At 45.7% G+C, this 13,022-nt stretch overlaps 1 long non-coding RNA gene across 1 annotated transcript in view; it reads right to left on the bottom strand.

Moving 5' to 3' along the window:
- Positions 1–12,818, bottom strand: part of LOC112586975 — a 95,009-nt gene extending 82,191 nt beyond the window's left edge. Inside the window, exon 1 of the long non-coding RNA XR_006553522.1 lies at positions 12,078–12,818. This is a non-coding gene — a long non-coding RNA (uncharacterized LOC112586975). The remainder of the gene's footprint in view (positions 1–12,077) is intronic.
- Positions 12,819–13,022: the final 204 nt, after the last annotated feature.

The raw sequence follows: 13,022 nt of genomic DNA, 5'->3' as shown, positions 1-13,022 counted from the left end.
AATGGGTTGTCATTTCCTACTCCAGGGAATCTTCCCAACCCAGGGATTGAACTCGCATCTCTTGTGTCTCCTGTATTGGCAAGCAGATTCTTTACCACTGCGACACCAGGAAAGCTTAATTAAACATAGAGAAAAATATATCCAAGAAGGCTCCCCCATACAATCCTAAAAGTGGCCCCAAACCAAGGACAATTTTTCCCCTAGGGAAACTTTGGCATTGTCTGGTGACATTTTTTCCTGTCATAACTGAGAGTGGGGGGTAAATGGCATCACTGACAAGTCACAGGACAGCTCTACCAACGCAGAATAACCCAGCTCACAATGTCAGTCAAGTTGAGTACCCTTAACCTTAGGTTCAAGGTTGTGAACTTATGTGTCTCATTGAAGGTAAGTTCTTTGTGGTTTAAGTTTTTCCATGACTTAAGGAGAGAACTTATTTTCATCCCTTGTATATTTAAAGATCAATGAATAAGAAATCACAAAAATTGGAATGACCATGGGTTCCACAAAAGCAGAATTCCCATATGCCTAAAACATAAACTTTGAGGGGTGCTGGTGATGTCACTTATTCATTAGACAGACTTGCTGGCACCCCTTGAGCACCTGCCATGCTCCAGTCACCTTAGGCCCCAGCTTCGTGGAAATGAGCAAAACAGAGCAACCATACCCAGGGATCAAATCCAAAACAAACATATCCACAGATAACCAAACCTTGGTCAGTATTAAGGTACAGGTTCATCCCAAGAGCCATGATCAGTTCATCTAGGTATGAGTGTATGTCTGTGTGTATTATGTATACACACATCAGATCAGATCAGATCAGATCAGTCGCTCAGTTGTGTCCAACTCTTTGCTACCCCATGAATCGCAGCACGCCAGGCCTTCCTGTCCATCACCAACTCCTGGAGTTCACTCAGACTCACGTCCATAGAGTCAGTGATGCCATCCAGCCATCTCATCCTCTGTCGTCCCCTTCTCCTCTTGCCCCCAATCCCTCCCAGCATCAGTCTTTTCCAATGAGTCAACTCTTCACATGAGGTGGCCAAAGTACTGGAGTTTCAGCTTTAGCATCATTCCTTCCAAAGAAATCCCAGGGCTGATCTCCTTCAGAATGGACTGGTTGGATCTCCTTGCAGTCCAAGGGACTCTCAAGAGGCTTCTCGAACACCACAGTTCAAAAGCATCAATTCTTCAGCACTCAGCCTTCTTCACAGTCCAACTCTCACATCCATACATGACCACAGGAAAAACCATAGCCTTGACTAGATGGACCTTTGTTGGCAAAGTAATGTCTCTGCTTTTGAATATGCTATCTAGGTTGGTCATAACTTTCCTTCCAAGGAGTGTCTTTTAATTTCATGGCTGCAGTCACCATCTGCAGTGATTTTGGAGCCCAGAAAAATAAAGTCTGACACTGTTTCTACTGTTTCCCCATCTATTTCCCATGAAGTGATGGGACCAGATGCCATAATCTTCGTTTTCTGAATGTTGAGCTTTAAGCCAACTTTTTCACTCTCCACTTTCACTTTCATCAAGAGGCTATTGAGTTCCTCTTCACTTTCTGCCATAAGAGTGGTGTCATCTGCATATCTGAGGTTATTGATATTTCTCCCGGCAATCTTGATTCCAGCTTGTGTTTCTTCCAGTCCAGCGTTTCTCATGATGTACTCACATAAGTGAAAACAAACACACTCTTTCAAATATCCCACCATAGTCATATACCACAAACACATACTAATATACAGTGGAATTATGGCCTTTTATTTCTTTGTGGCTTTAGGGAGACTTTCTTTTATTCATAGCAGAGAACTCATGGGGTTTATAGGAAGGCTCTGAGCTTGGAGTGACCCAACCAAACCCTTGGTACACTATCACATTACCAAGAGGCACCGTGCCAAGAACTGCATGAGATATAAAGCAATACAAGCAGACTAACCAAAGCGTGGAGTATGTGCCACATTTTTGCATTTGTACAATAAATATTGCTTCAATGCCTACTGTGTGCAAATGATAGAGGATAACATTATGAACTACTAAACGGAAAGGTATACCATTTGTGACCTCAAAGAGATGGCAGACACACACTGAGAAAGAAGAAGGCAGGGAAGAGAGAGTAGGGGAGGGCAGACTGGTAGGATGAGCTCACTGAGGACTGGCCCGTGAGTGTTCTGACCTGGGGCTCTACTGGTGCTTGTTTATTTGTATACAGTCCACCCTTTGCCTTGACCATCTTGCTCAGCACTGTACTCCTGACTTCTGGAGCAGTGCTTGGCATGTAGTGAGTGCTCAGTAAACACTGGTGGGATATAAGGAATGGACAAATGGATGGATCTCAGTCTGAGAAGGTGAGGGGCAACTTTATAGGTCTGAGGGACATGCACATGGCAGGGAGGAAAGAGAGATGGCAAAGAATGGCTACCCTTGAGGATGGGATAAACTCTCTACCCATTGCTTCACAGAGGAGAGACAATGCAAGGAAGGAAGGAATGACTTTCTCAAGTCCAGAGGGCTTAACAAATTGGAGTTCAGAGAGGACAGAAGAGGACTGGGAGGATTGAGAAGGGTCACCCAGCCTCTCACAATAGGGGTGACCTTCTTGGAGTCAGATTGTAGGTCTCAGTTCCAATGAAGCTCAAGAGCAAAAGTGAACAGTGACTGTCTTTGGATGGGGGTCCCTGATGTCTGCCACATCCTCCCCAAATCCCATTGAAAACCTAGCAGGGATTTGAATCCAGCTTTGTAATACCCAAGGATGTGGTTCACCCTCAGGAAAAAGGTATTTGTTTAAATCGGCTTTAATCTGAGTGCTAAATCTGTTATAAAAACATTCACAGTGTTCCACTGTGAGGACTTTGTGCTTAATTGCTTCAGTCGTGTCTGACTCTGCAACCTCATGGACTTAGCCTTCCAGGCTCTTCTGTCCATGGGATTCTCCAGGCCAGAATACTGGAGTGGGATGCCATGCCCTCCTCCAGGGGATCTTCCCAAACCAGGGGTCAAACCCAGGTCTCCCGCATTGCAGGCAGATTCTTTACCATCTGAACCATCAATTGGGTATAGGAACCACTGACCTTATGAAGCAGAAACATTGCGTGTTTTTTGGTTTATTGAGATGTAATTCACACTGCATAAGCTCACTCCTTTAAAGGATCCAGATCAGCAGCTTTTAATTTATTGTCAAGATTGGGCCATCACAACTATCTAATTCCAGAATATTTTTGTCACAAAAAGAAAACCATACCTGTCAGCAATCACACCCAATCCCCCTTTCCCCAAGCGGCTGGAAACCTTCATTTATTTCCTATCTCTACCAATGTGCCTATTCTGGACATGTCATGTGAATAAAATCATACAATATGTGGTCCTTTTCACTAATTTCACTTGGCATAATGTTTCCAAGGTTTACTCATGTTGTATTGGATGGTATATATCAGTACTCCATTCCTTTTTATTGTCAAATAATTTGCTGCGGCAAAGATGTGCACTGCTAGGGACTGGTTGTCTCCTCCAAGCTCTTATGTTGAAGTTCTACGTCCCAGTGCCTTTGAATGCCATTGTATTCAGAGATAAGTTCTTTAAAGAGGATATTAAGTTAAGAGAAGGTCTTTACTTTGGGCTGTAATTCCATATGACTTGTGTTCTTATAAGAAGAGGAGATTTGGACACAAACATGTACATGGACAGAGGAGAGACCGAGTAGAGGATACAGAGAGAAGGCGGCCGTCTGCAAGCTAAGGAAAGAGGCCTTCTAAGAAACTAAATCTACCAACACTTTATCTTGGATTCTGTGGTTTCCAGAACCATAAAAAAAAAAAATCAATTTCTGTTTAAGCCAGTTTGTAGAATTTTGTTATGATAGCTCTAGTAAATGTGCAACATCTGTTATTAACAAACTGCAACAGTTTGTTATTCATTCATTAACTGATGGGCATTTGGGAATCAGATTTTTTTTTTAAGCATATTCCATTTGACTCTTACATGCCAGGCCCATTTTACTGTGTCCTGGGGAATTTGGAAGCCTGTTTCATCAAGCTAGAGTCTTTCGGAGCTCATGGGGTATAAGTACCAGCATGGCAGACTGGTTTCTAATCCAGAATGAAGGTTCACAGGCACACATGTGGTATGACCATGAGAATGGATACCGAGATTTCAGAGCTCTGGAAAGGCCCACCTTCACAAAAGTATCTTTCTCACTGCCTTGGCAAGCTACTACCTTCATTCTTGCCTGGTTAGATCACTGGTAAAGAATCTGCCCATAATGCAGGAGATGCAAGAGACACCAGTTTGATCCCTGGGTCAAGAAGATCCCCTGGAGGAGGAAATGGCAACTTATTCCAGTATTCTTGCCTGGGAAATCCCATGGACAGAGGAGCCTAGCGGGCTACAGTCCGTGGGGTTGCAAAGAGCAGGACACAACTTAGTGACTGAACAAAAGCAGCAATAAGCTCATGAAGTATGCATGGGTTTACAGAAGGACTCCACAAAAATTTATGTTTTCACCTGCAATAAGACTGAGTGCTGAGTGAGCCCCTGGTCTCGCCCCAGCACAGATTACAGTCAAGTTGATAATGATGGGGGGAAGCCTGCCCAGTCTGACCAAAGTGGGATAAGATCTTGGAGAGGATATGACACATGGAGACAGAGACTCAGACTCAGGGCCACTGAACTGAGCACAGGAGGCTCTGTGTGGAAGAGGGCAGACAGGTCAGCTTAGCTCAGCCCAGGAGTGCACAGCAGAAAACTGCAACACAGAGTCTAGTTCTCACCGATAGCTTTATAACCTGCCCATTATATCAACACACTTGCAAGAATATATCTATTAATATAATATTATATCTAATATAATATTAATGTATTCAGTTCAGTTCAGTCACTCAGTCATGTCTGACTCTTTGCGACCCCATGGACTGCAGCACGCCAGGCTTCCCTGTCCATCACCAACTCCCAGCGCTTGCTCAAACTCATGTCCATTGAGTCAGTGATGCCATCCAACCATCTCATCCTCTGTCATCCCCTTCTCCTCCCACCTTTAATCTTTCCCAGCATCAGGGTCTTTTCCAATGAGTTGGTTCTTCACATCAGGTGGCCAAAGTATTGGAGTTTCAGCTTCAGCATCAGTTCTTCCAATGAATATACAGGACTGATTTCCTTTAGGATGGACTGGTTGGATCTCCTTGCAGTCCAAGGGACTCTCAAGAGTCTTCTCCAATACCACAGTTCAAAGGCATCAGTTCTTTGGCACTCAGCTTCCTTTATAGTCCAACTCTCACATCCATACATGACTACTGGAAAAACCATAGCTTTGACTAGACAGACTTCTGTTGGCAAAGTAATGTCTCTGCTTTTTAATATGCTGTCTAGGTTGGTCACAGGTTTTCTTCCAAGCAGCAAGTGTCTTTTAATTTCATGACTGCAGTCACCATCTGCAGTGATTTTGGAGTGCCCCCCCCAATTAATTATATATATAACTAATATATTATATATTAATTTAATATACTAATATAATATAATTATATACTAGTATATAATTAGTATATAATTATATACTAATATTAGTTCTGTACTAATATAACTAATGCTATATACTTATAATAGCTAATATATATGAATGTATGTAATAAAACATATTATGCTCACTTTCCATGTCAAGAGAGATTGAGGATGAAAAGTCATCCTGGTTGTATGGGAATTTTCTCTTATTTCTTTGACCTGAGGTGCAAGTCAAGCTCCCTGGACTTAGACCATTGACAATGACATCTGCGTACTTTTCTTACGCTGTTCAATTTCTCTGATCAGGAGATTTCCCCCAGGCAGCTGAGTGATGGAGCACGTGGAAGCCTTCCCCATGGGGCTGCAGGTCTTTGCCTACTGGCAGGTCAGCGCTCAGCCCAGACTTACCGTCATGGGGGCAGCCGGGAAGGTGACCAGTCGCACGGTTGGCATGTTTTGTGTGCGGGTGTAACTCACACAAGCATGGCTGACAGTGTGCATCTACCCCAGCTATCCTTTTATGCGATCTTGGGTGCTCAGGGCTGTTTGTGTAATTGCTTCTTGTAAATGAGCTTCTACACTCTGCAACACTTTACAGTAAACCACTTTCCTTCGCCATCTGGTATCCAGTTGTTTTAACCGGGTTTCCAGGATTTGCATCCGTCATTTACAAGAACCTTTTTAACCTTCACAAAATGAAATAATTGAAGGCTATCCTTTCAACTTCACATTTGTCTGAGAAAGGCTTTGAAATCAAGGGACGGAGAGCCCGAAAGATGGATGAGATGAAAAGAAAAGGGCTCATCTCTTCTGCCTTGGAGAGGCTCAGAAACGCTGCCTTTGAGGTGAGGGGTTGGGAGGCTGGAATGAGTTATCACCTCTGTTATGGGCTCATCTGCATGGTAAAACGCTTGCGATGGTGAAATGGAGAGCCTAATAAGCTGGGAAAAAGGAGCGCCCTTCCTCTGAGCCGGGTCTAGAAATCCTCTTGGTATGAAGTGGTGTCTCCTTGTCCTCTCTGCCTTTCTCACCCTTCCTGCCTCCTGCTTAAGCAATGAGTTGCCTGCCTTGCTCAGAGGGAGAGGAAAATGAAGAGAAATCCAAATGTGCACAAATATTATTTCTCTACAGCAATGCAGGTGGAAGGGGATTGTAATCCCTGGATAATACGGGTGGATTGCACCTACATTCTCCAAGCAGCCCAGAAGATAAAAGACCTTATGGCCTTGCCTGGTGATCTGGTGGTTAAGACACCATGCTTGCAATGCAGGGGACATGGGCTTAATCCCTGGTCAGGGAACTAAGATCCCATCTGCCACGTGGCATGACCAAAAATAATGATAATCTTTTTTTTTAAAAAAAGACATTAGTTACACAAAAATATAAAAATAAAAAAGCAAACAAAAAAAAGATCTTAGTTACAGATAAGAATATAATTCAAACGTATTTGGCTCTTTTGACTATCTGACCAACTTTTTCTTTCTCATTTCTGGTCCTCATCCCAATAGATGACATAGAAGGCTCTAGAGGCTTAAGTAAAGAGAAACTTTACCTAGAAATAAACTCTCTGCCTTTCCTGGAAAAGCCTTTCCGGAGGTGCTTGATACTTAAATGTTAATCCCACAAAGACTGGCTAACCCTTGGACCTGTGGCTGAAAATCATTTCTGACTCAAAAAACCCACAGTTTGGTTGGGTTATCTTGACTGTTCTCTGATGAACAATTCTCATATGGTCCCATGGAACAGTCTGAGAGTGATTCTTTTTATTAAAAGGTCTTTATGGCAGTTTCAAACATTTTCCCAAGAAAAGATTCCTGCTCTCATTTACCTTCTTGTCTTTCTTCTCACCCCGGACTGTTGATGACTCTGTCTTTTGGATGAAGGCATGGAACATGTCCCATCAAAAGAACAATCTGTGGAATCCTTACAGCCCATCTCAATCAGCATATGTATCCACAAGATCCCCCTCAAGTCTCCATGACGAGCTGTGTGAAGCTTCTTTAGGTACTAGTGGAAACACACATCCAACTGCAGGAGAGTCAAGCAGCGATGTGCTTCTTTACCCTGGCCTTGGAGAAAGAGGGAATGCAAACCATATTGTCCAGGAAGTCTTACTGGACACCTGGTCTGTGGGCTCTTCTCTCCTTGTAATTGTTACGACCCCTCTACCATTCTCCCCGTCTCCGGGTTCCAGACCCTTCACTCTCCCCACCTCCTCAACGGTTCTCCTTACTTACTGGTCCCCTTGCCCTGCCCCTCCTCTTCTTTCTTACTCGAGATGACTTGATGAGCTCTGTGGCCATGCACGCCACCCCCCGACACACACATGCATCCCATAACCAAGGTCAGGCAGGTAGGTCCAGATCCTACCTCCTTAAAAGGCTAGGCCAAGGGCGGTGATGCAGATACTCTAGCTGCACAGTCTCTGACTCAGCGGAAGAAAGGAGGACCGAGATAAAGAGCTTCCCACACTGAGGGGGATGTGGCCCTGTGGTTCATTCCCAGAGCTTTCAGGGAACATTGGGTCATGTCCTCCCATATTTGAGACTTTAGTTCTGAGATGCCCCTGGAAGTTGCCCAGTGCCTTAGTGGGCCACTTGTGAATTGCATCCTCTTATGTGAGAGGTGAGGACAGGTTTCCTAGGAAACCTTGATTTTCAATTTCTCCCTTTGCTTCTTGGTTCTCAATGTCCTACTTCGTGTTATTCATTTTCCTGACTTCTTTGAACCACACAGCAAAGTATATCTTTGCACCCAAAGAGAAACTTCAGGATGCAAAATGTCGATATGTCTGAGTGAGACTTTATTGTAGTTTTCTGCAAACATCAATAGTACTTCACTCACAGTATTTCCTAACAGCGTCTCCTAAACCAGGAAGGCAGAGACTCGTTCTTCAGTTTGAAACCGAGGCCATCCATAGACGGAGTCCTCCTGAGGGTTAAACCCTGAAGGATTTCATTCTGAAGAAAACATGGGCTCGTGGAAGAAGTGGAGCCTATCATTGATGCCAAGATCTACCCAAGAGGATTGGGCGCCCTTGAGGTCTCTGCTATGCAAGCTGATGGTCTCCTTCATGGATACTAAGTTTCACCCATATGAGTTCCTGACACTCAGGCTAGTTTGTGTCCTTGGCAGGGGGTTTTGGAGAAAGAGGCGGATGCTTTCCATCAGCGCACCCAAGAGATCTATCAACACTACAGCACCAAAGAGCTTCATTAGTCCTCTATGTGACACACACCATCAGGAAGTGGCATCCGAGAAAGCTAGCATTAGCAGCGCTGACAGCAAAGGCTGGGTTAAAAAACACTTTCTGTTTAAGGAGAGCGTTGGGGTTCTGCAGTACATTCATCTGGCAGTCTTCTTGGATGCCATGTCTTTATCCTTCCAAGCACCAAGTGCATTATAGCCACTCACTTATTTGAGGAAACTACTTTCTGTGGGGGGTGCTTGGCGCCACCCCCCAACTGGCCAGGGCACTTTCCTGTGTTAGCCTGGGCACTGTTCCCCTTTAAGCAGGGAAGAGATCCGACATGAATTGAAGCCTGTGCTGAAGCCCCCGTCCAGTGTAAGCAGAGCAGGCCTGCACTCTGACAGCTTGGCGTTCCAAGTCAATGTTTCGTGGAGAAATATTAAGTGTAACTGAATATTACAGGGCACACTCTGTTCCTGCTATATTTCCAGGGCGTCAGATCAATGGAGAAAAATGAGAAGTGGAAATAAACAGAAAGGACAGAGAACTGAGCAGGCGATGGGGCTCAAAGGAAAATGGAGTAAAGCAGAGGAAATCATTTTTCCAAGTAAACACAGATAGCCGGGAAAAGAGAGGCCGATGCTCTGCGGAGTAGAGACGTCTGACTGTTGCTCTGGGTCTGGTCAAGCCAGGCAGCATGGAAGGACCGCGCTGAGCACTTTCCTCTGGGGCCTGGTCTCTCAATAAGTTCTTGCTGCCAGAGGCGATGCCAAGAACAGACGAGATGTAGAGCAGTTTGGGGAAGGAGGTCCAACCTTCTGGAGAAAACAACCCAGGGTAACGGGAGCTGATGAACGGCAGGCTGCCAGCAGGCCTGGCTGCGGAGGAGCCCTGCAGGATTTTACTCTGGAGGAAACATGGGTTTCATGGAGGAATTGGAGCCTTTCATTGAAGCAAACATGGAGAAGTCCATCTAAGAGGCATGGTTCCCATTGGGGACCGTGCCGTTTAAGCCAACAGTCTCTGCCTGGGGAGACTCACCTACATTAGCTCCCAGGATTAATGTCTCAGAGTGGAATGTGACGCAGGCTGCATGATGAGGCCTGCTCTGAAGAGCAGGATTCTCCCATGTTGAGGGGCTGCCCTGCATTGTAGGGTGTTGAGCATCTTCCCGGGTCTCTACTCACTAGATGCTGGTCCCTCCCTGCAAGTCAGACCACCAAAGATATATCTTCAGACATGGCTGATTGTCCCTCCTGGGAACCACCGTCACCCTCCTTGCTGAGAACCATTGTTATATACAGGAAGAAATAAGACCCAGAGAGCCCACGTGGCCCATCTGGGTTTGCTTGAGAAATCAGTGCAAAGTCAGACCTGGAACCCATGAACGACATGGCTTTGAAGGCATTCGGCCTTCCTATGACTGCGGGATCAACTGAAGCAGGATAATGGTGGAGATCTGGGTTCTGGGTTCAGACCTGGACTCTAAGCTTGACTCACTGTCTTTGTGAGCACAGCTGTCTTCCCCCGGTTCACTGAGTGCCAGGGTCTTCATCTGTTGAACATCTCTGGTGGTAACAACATCCACCTTACAGGGTAATAGGCGAGTGGAACAAGATAGGCCAGGTAGAGAGAGTATTGTGCAGTCTTGCTCCATGGTAAGTTCTCGTAATGACTGGTCTCGGCCCTTCTCCTCTGTGTACTATATACTCTGATAAAGCACTGTGATTTCCTTCACTTCTGTGGTTCCCTCTTCCTGGAATACCCTGCCACCAACTTCTTCATGTGAGTTATTCCTTTCTGCTCATCACAGTTGTTTTCATCCTCACAAAGAAGGTTATGGGGTCCCATGTTCTTTCCCCCTAGCAGCCCCCAAAGCACTGGGCTGACAGCATTGTACGTGTTGAGATGTCTATGTTTTGTCTGTCATAGTTTGAACTACTATGAGTTAGTAGGTGAGGGACCCTGTATAACGAATTGGCACACAGCAATGGCACTCAGTGAGTGGGTAGGATTTTGCTTGATAGAAATGGGGATGAGGGAGGGAGATTTAAGAGGAGAAATGGTCAAGATCTCAGAGAAGATCTGAGCAAGAAGGATGCTTAGAGAAGCCCTGGGGCCTGGCTGGAAGGCATGAGTGCCAGGAATGGCCCCCTACAAAAGCCTAAAGTGATGCTTTTGTACTCAGTTTACCAGGCAATAGGGTGCTCTCATAAGCCCTTGTTGACGGCTGGGGGGGATGGCTAGGAGTGGCTTGATGGGAACTGTGTCAAAGGAAGATTAAACTGGCAGAAGGACTGAGGCCGAAGCTGAAGCTTCAGTACTTCAGTACTTCAATACCACCTGATGCAAAGAGCCAACTCACTGGAAAAGACCCTGATGCTGGGAAGGACTGAGGGCAGGAGGAGAAGGGGCGATAGAGAGTGAGATGGCTGATGGCATTATCCACTCAATGGACATGAATTTGAGCAAACTCTGGGAGATAGTGCAGGACAGGGAAGCCTGGTGTGCTGTAGTCCATGGGGTCGCAAAGAGTCAGACACGACTTTAGCAAATGAACAACAATGAGCTTGCAGTATACATTGGACTAGATGAGGTTTAGAGGCAGGAAAAATTAGTCAAACAACTTAAATAACTGTGGCAGATACCTCAAACTATAAACACAACCATGAAACATCTTTGAGTTAGTAAAGGTATTACTGTTAGTAGAAGGGTGTCAAATGACCCATCGCTGATTGTTTGGGGGAGATGATAGGAAGCACCCTCAGAAGTGGTATGAATATTTGAGGGTATGAGAAGGTTGTCCTGCCTATGGGGACCACTGCACAAGAGTGGGATCTCAAAGAAAGTTCTGGGAACTTCTCTGGAGGTCTTTAAAAAATAAGGATGACCCTCCCCAGGCAGGGGCGTTTAAGTGTCTAAACTCAAGTTAGGGGATGAGATCAGTGGGGGAAACAGTTGAAAAGTTTGGTAAAGAAGAACACGTATTCCTGTGTCTGTATTCTGGAAGTGAAATCGTTTCTCACAATTGAATTAGCAATCCCACTACTGAGCAGAGCAACCTCGCTGGGCAGGGCGGTGGGGTTGGTGGGGAAGGTTGAGGACTGCAGGGAGAAGCCAGATTCAACCCTAGAACTAAGAGTGATCCCAGAGACAAAGCACTGTGAATGTTTGGGAAAGAAGAGTGTGTCAGTACCCGCTTAAGTAAATCTCTGCAGCTGTGAAACTTAACACACACCCTAGAGGTCTTAAGAGCACATTCTACCTCCTTCTAGACCCTGGATATAAAGTCTAACTCAGGCTGGCAGTCAGCCTCTCTTAGGCATGGCCACATCTTCATCTTTGAGTCTCGTGTAAATATTTCTAAAATCAAAGAATGGATTTGAAGTTCCCTTACCTGGTCCGGTAGGAGGAGCCTGGGTCTGAAGCTAGATCAGAATCCTCTCCGGGTGTCACGCTGCTGCTCATGGACCGTGGTATCTCCACCCCAGATGTGGCCTCTGATATTTTCACAGACTCAGGAGATCTGGGAAGCCACTAAAGACGGAGCACAAAAGCAGCTCTCAACTCAGAAGTCAAAGCTCACGGTGTTCTCCTCTCCAAGGGCAGCCGTGGTCTGGCCAGCCAGGAGCCTGGAGTGATTTCCACAGAGTCTTGCAGGAGAGAGTAAATGAGCTGCTGGCCTGGAGAGGCCCATGGCCCTCACCTGGGCTTTCAGAAAGGGAGCTGGTGTCCTGAATTATTGATGCCTGCCTAAGTAAACGGTTACAGAAAACGGGAGGAGCCCCCTCCCCTCCCATCAGCAGAAGGAAAAGGGGAGGGAGGCAGTTCTGTCGGGGATGGTACAAGTTTGAGCAGATTTCTCATGGAAGATCTGGGCCTTCCACTTGTGGAGCCTCCTTCCCAGCTTTCACCATACAGAGATCCTCTCATTTTTTTGCTTCTGATTTAAGACATTGATGAATGGGCTGGAAGAGACCACAAATTCAGACACTCCGAGCTCAGGCAAAAATAGACATGTTGCTGATATTTGCAAATGCTGCTGCTGCTGCTGCTGCTAAGTCGCTTCAGTCATGTCTGACTCTGTGCGACCCCATAGACGGCAGCCCACCAGGCTCCTCTGTCTCTGGGATTCTCCAGGCAAGAACACTGGAGTGGGTTGCTATTTCTTTCTCCATTGAATGCATGCATGCTAAGTCACTTCAGTCGTGTCCGACTCTGTGCGACCCTATGGACAGCAGCCCACCAGGCTCCTCCGTCCACAGGATTCTCCAGACAAAACTGGAGTGGGTTGTCATTTTATTCTCCTATTTGCAAATGAAATGCATTAAAATCATCATGT

This window comes from Bubalus bubalis, chromosome 1 (genome assembly GCF_019923935.1).
Source record: "Bubalus bubalis isolate 160015118507 breed Murrah chromosome 1, NDDB_SH_1, whole genome shotgun sequence".
NCBI classification, from domain to species: Eukaryota; Metazoa; Chordata; class Mammalia; order Artiodactyla; family Bovidae; genus Bubalus; species Bubalus bubalis.
Note: the sequence above shows the minus strand (reverse complement) of the source record. Positions and strands in the feature narration are given on the sequence as shown.